Consider the following 6,000-nt stretch of genomic DNA (forward strand, 5'->3'; position numbering starts at 1 on the left):
AAAAGGCACACTCGCTCTTTTTTTTATAACCCACACGCAGCGCCGGCTTGATGCAAGGCAGATGGATAGGTTTCCTCTGGAGCGTCTTTTCCCCCTTAGGCCAGTCAATGTCAAAACCCAAGCTTGGCCGAGGACAGGACTGGCTCGAGGGACAGGGCAGACAGGGCAGGCAAGTCAACAGGGCAGGCAAGCTGACAGGGCAGGGCAGGGCAGAAAAAAAGATGAATGGAGATGAAGTGGAATGGAGTCAGACAGGGAGGGGGGTAGACAGCCCAGTGACAGGGATATACAATGTGGATAACGGGGACGGAGACGGGGAGCAGAAGGGGTGGGGGTGGGGGAAAAGGGGGGTGAATCTCGGACAAGGGACAGAGATAGAAACAGACCTCAATAGAGAGAGAGGGTGTTCGTAGAGGTAGAGGAGCGGGACGCTTTATCGGCGAGCAGCCCTAAAAGGAATAGGATGTGGAAGAACTGACTAGCAGCCCCAGCAGCATACACACCAGGGCGCACAATGACGGTTGGCGGGCGTGTGGCTGTCCCTTATGGCACTCTCTCTTCGTCCTCTTGTCTTTTTGATTAGTGAGATTCAAGCACAGTACCAGCGATGCAGCCCTGTCTGTCTGTTTCCTTGCTATTTTTTCCTTGAGCCAAGGAGGGGTGTGGGTGCTAAGCTGCATGTAGTGTATGTGTGTGTGTGTGTGCGTGTGTGTATGTGTGGTGACCGGTAGGAATGCAGTTGCTTGGGATCGAGGAGGGGAGATGCTGACAGCAGCCAAGGTGATGCGACAGAGAGCACCAAGCTGTGAGAAGCCAGTCGCACACAAGTCTGTTGAGGCGTAGGTTGAGGATGCGCTGTGTAGGAGTGCGCGCGTGAGTGTCTATGTGTGTGTGCGCGCGCGTTAGAGAGAGAGAGAGAGAGAGAGAGGAAGAGTGTGCTTTTCTCGGACCCATGCAAAGTATGGGCCGCCGGTATTGTCGGGAATCTACTACGTAATGTGTACAAGGCGTGCCTGTATGTAAAGGGAGTACCCGAGTGAGGCGGATCCGGGCTCGTAAGGCGCCTTTCCCGGACGATGGTCGGAGTGATGTGGGTAATAAGACGGCGGTGACGGGCGTGGCAGGCGGCGTCCGTGTTGTTGCTTTTGCTGGGCGTGTCGACAGGCGAGGACCGTTCGAGGTGAGACTCGGATGCCTCGACAAAGAAGCCTTGGTGCTGGCTTTAGGAGACACAAGTGGAACACAGCGCCGAAAGATGGACAAGCCAAGTCGAGACTAGGATTGACTGTGTCGTGTCCACAGAGCGCGCGGTCCGTGTGCTGCTGTGAGCGTTGCGCAGCTGTTTGTCTGTCCGTCTGTCTGTCTGTCTGTCTGTCTGTCTGGCCAAGCTGCTTCTAACCGGACCCCGACATGGTTCGACAGACGAGGCGCGGGGAGATGTAGTGCATTTGAATGAATGTCGGCAAGTCGTTGCACGTAGGAAGGCCGATTGAATCCAACCCGTCCGAGTCGAAGTGTTCCGAAAGTTGCTACCTGATCCAGCGCAGCGCAGGCAGAAATGCTGCTGCCTCTTTGGTTCCTTTCCTGTTGACGAATGGACATGCGGGTTGGCGGGGAAGGAGAGAGAGAGAGAAAAGAAAAGATGACGCAATCGCAAGGCAGGCACGATGCGATACGGTCACTCGTACGAGTTGTTTGTCGCCCGGAAGGCGGATCAGAGAAGGAAGGGGTGAGAGGGGCAGAAGGGACGAAAAAGGGAACTTTGGACGGGCCTGCCTTATTCATTCATTAATTCATACATCCATGATCGCGGTAACATCTTAACCACCAGCCTTACGCTCAAGTACCTCTTCACTAGATAGGCAGTTCAGCTCAGCAAAGGTAAGCATAGGTACCCACGTCGTATAAGGAATACGAATGGATATGGATTAAGAGGGATAGGTGCTCTGGCCACCTCCACCAGGAGACAAGGACTTTTGGTCCTCACTCGTCTCGCCCGGGCACGGGCACAGACATGTCACCATTGATTAATTACTCTCCCATCTGAAGAGGTACCTCATTTTTCGTCTCACCACACTCGCTGTGTCTGCTATCGTCACACTTGACCTTGACTCTTGTAGGCGAGTTGAGGGTGACACAGCGGCGTGACGATTCTCCCCCTTGTAGCAAGCGTCGGGAGCTGTGGTAGTGGGCCAAAAGGTGTGCCCTATCAGGCTTAGTGTGTATAACCCGCGGAGACGCAGCTGGCGGGATTAAAAGGCCGGAGCAGGGCTGAGAGGCGGCGACCTTGACGAGTGAGAGACACAAGAACCATGTGTGTGTACGGATATGTACACGTGAAGGGTTCAAGAAATAAATGGTTGACCAGCGCTATCAATACCATTTATTAGCCCGTGAAGGCATGAGGGTAGATTCCCTCCTACAACACCACGTAGTGGGTTTCTTGCGTTCAGATGGCTCCATATGCCATTTATCTGACTGCGTCCGCCATGGAGTGAGTATAAGCACAGTATGTACTGGATAGTACGATGTAAGTCCACGAGAAACGGGTAGAAAAAGAAATATCAATCACATCACACAGCTTCTTGTCTCAGCCAGGCAGTTGTTCGGCATGGTCTTACTCACACATGATCGATCACTCACGAAGAAGAGGAAGAGAAAGAGAGCATGAGGTGTGAGAGAGAGGGCGTAGGCAAGAGCCACGATCGAGAAGGGTGTGGAAGGGCAACAACGACCCACATCTTGTCTGCCGCCCAGCATTTCGAGCAAGGGTCGTGTGCAACGCGGGTATTCAATTAATCATTACCGACACCCCCGTCCCTATCCGACAAGGGGTGGGAAGAGCGTTGAGGTGGGGTGTCATCTAGCCCTGCTGGCCTTGCCTGCCCTGCACCTTCCCCCCTCTCTCTCTCCCCCACCCTCTCCCCTTCTTCCCCCTTCCCACTCCTATTTGACGGGAAAGGCAAGAATGATGGTGGGATTGACGTCGGGCACGTACCGTTTCCCTGCTTATCGTAGGGAGGGCCAACCCGCTTCACCTATAAAAAAAAAAAAAAAAAAAAAAAAAAGGAAGAAGAAATGAAAAAAAAAAAAACACACCTCAACCCTCTCTGGCTGCCGATGACCAATAGAACGGCTCACACACACTGTCCGCACACTGCACACTGCCTGCAGAGACAAGGCGACACATGCGCTCAGACACTCGATGACATTTGGGCCAGATTTAGCAAGACCAACAGGTTTCTGCTCGCAGGTACGGATACTCCGTACACTACCTACCTACACTACAGGTCTTGCGGGTATTATGGCCCTGCAGCGTGCCCGAGGACGACAGAGTACGTACCTAGCCGAAGCCGAACCTTCCACCGCGCCTTCCACAACGTCCAAAGACGTGCGAGAGTCGCAGTTGCCAGTTCGTTGCGGTTGCACCTGCGGTTGCACTTGCAGTTTGCCCGAGTGTGGGCGCCATTCCTCCAGTACTCCACAATGGCTCCCACGGCTATCGACCTACAATGTGCACTACCTCACTTGCCATACCATGTTTCTCTTCCGGTTAGCTTGGCATTCACCTCACCTCCCTCTTCCGCTCTCGCTCTCTCTCCCTCCCTCTTCAGTAAGGCTCATACAAGACGCCAGATTACTTACCTACGGATGCCGGTAAATACATCACAGGCTACACATGTAAGAGACCCGACATCTCGCCCAAGTCCGCAGCTTGCTTATTCCCAGGCAGGGCCACAGTGCACGTACTCAACAGATGGCACGCATACCTGCCGCGCTTAGCCCAATGCAGACACGACACACGATAATACTGACGCACAGTGTAGGGCTTTGTTTCGCCAATTCCCCTGTCGACAATGATAACCATGGCGGCATCACGATATTTGCCAGTCAAGGCCGAGCCAACCTCTGCGGTCGTACAAGACCTCCCCGTTGTTGCCAGCTCGCCTACCACCTGCTACGGAGCCCAAATGATTCATGCATGCCTTTCTTCAGAGCGGATAGCGCTCAGGAGACTGCTCGGCTTGTCTTGGCAACAGACCGCGCCATCAACTGGACTGCCTACTCTGGAATCCGAGACGTGGTCCTCCGGGCATGTCAATATCCATCACAACCCCATTCGCCTCCACGGAACGGAACGAGCTCTTTCAATATTTGTGCTTGCTTTTTGGCGTCGTGCGAAATGCCTCCTACACTAGACCGTCCAGTCCTCACTAGGCTGCGTGCGTAGTGCGCCGGCACCCTGTCCTGGTGTCCAATCACAGAAGCTAACGGTCACGGAGATTTCGCCGCCCTGACATCCGTCCTGTCGACCCGCCCTTGGTGGCTTGCCCACCGCTTGCATACATACCATCCAGTCGTCCAGACTCGCCAGGTCTGCGCACCACCCGAAAAAAGACTATTAGGTGAAAGACATAATACCTAGATGCACTTGAAGCGACTTACAATGCAGTGAGGGAAGGGGCATCAGGGGCATATCGACCACGTCTAGAACCCTCCGATGCGGTACAACCCCCTGAGGGTGAGCACCGTCACCTGTCTATATCCGCCAGTACGGGATATGTGGCGCGCTACCAGCACAGCACCAGCGCGTCACGCCCCTTTGCTCAGCAATCTCGGACTGGTAAGTCCGGTGTGCATTCCTGATGAGGCACCTCACTTCAACCAAGGCCAAGCATCTGTCGCCGACTCAATGATTAAATTCTTCACGTTATAACGTTGCCGTTCGAGGAGATATAGGCATCACGTCATGTTCATGAACTCGACTACCCACGAACCAACCACCTCCCCGCGTCGTGTAAAGTCGACGCTCCGAACATTGTGCTCCATGGGGAATGCCAACACGGGAGGAAGTGGGCGCTAATTACTGTGCAATACCAGCAACAGCCGATACCTCTGTCGGCTGATCTTGAGTAACTGACTACCTTATGCAAGGTTGGCCATCAGCCGTCTTTCGCCCTATGAGGCTGGAACCCGCCCACCGCTCCCCGTGTATTGGCCACCAGTGCCCGAGGATGCGCATGCATTTCAGGGCGGCACGGCTACACAATGATTTGGTCTAGGAAGCGAGGGAATAGTACTGACTTGAGCCTTATTAGGCCACGTGCATCCTCATTTCTTTTTCCCTTCATCGACCGCCCCACGGACAGCCGAGACTCCAGTTTATCCCAGCCCAGAAGTCGCTTCTCCGAGGCAGGCATTGCAATTCCATGCACTCGACAGTCGTGTCTTTGCCGGAATCATCGCTAACCTCATTCCCCTGGGTCGCCCCTGCATTGCAGTCATGCCAGCTCACAAGTTGACGAAAGTCGATGCAGTCGCCAAGCGACATAACCGACGACGCGACCTAGCACACATCCTAATCACTCATCGCCACGAGTCCGGCTCGTTCAGCTCGCAACTCTGCATCCAGAGGTAATAGTCATCGACTTGCGTAAAGCCAGCCACCCATCCACCATTTGACCAACCTTGAGCCAAAAAGTGCACGTACCTGCCTAGCCAGCGACGGAGTCTTCTCCGTCTGGCAATAACCCCCGGATATTTGAGTTTCAGACACTACCCTTAGCACCTCCTAGCGGGAAATCTGTTGCTGCCACGCTCTGTCGTAAGCATGACAAAGCGCTCTAGTGAAAATGGCTTCTGTCCTGGATCCTGCTGTGTTGAGGGGAACCCACAACTACGCCGCACTTGTCAACAGATTACATTGTGCTGCGGTAGAGGCGCGTTATCTCTGCACCTGACTTGAGCTGGCTGCGTCCCTCCCTCGCTGGAGACATGAGATACGAGGGTAGACCGTCAGCCCGACAATGTGGAGACAGACTAAGGCGTGAATCGGACCCGATGGGTTGCCCTGTGTTCCGGTTCCCGTTGCAGCGCTGTTCCCTGCCCATGCACTGACGGCCAGAAGTCTATTGTGCCTACGCACTGCGTTATTGATTCGTTATACATCAATGGGCCCGTGGAGATTGAAGAGACGGCGGCTTTTCTCAACGTCCCACA

The sequence above is a fragment of the Colletotrichum graminicola genome (assembly GCF_000149035.1).
Source record: "Colletotrichum graminicola M1.001 genomic scaffold supercont1.37, whole genome shotgun sequence".
Taxonomy (NCBI): Eukaryota; Fungi; Ascomycota; class Sordariomycetes; order Glomerellales; family Glomerellaceae; genus Colletotrichum; species Colletotrichum graminicola.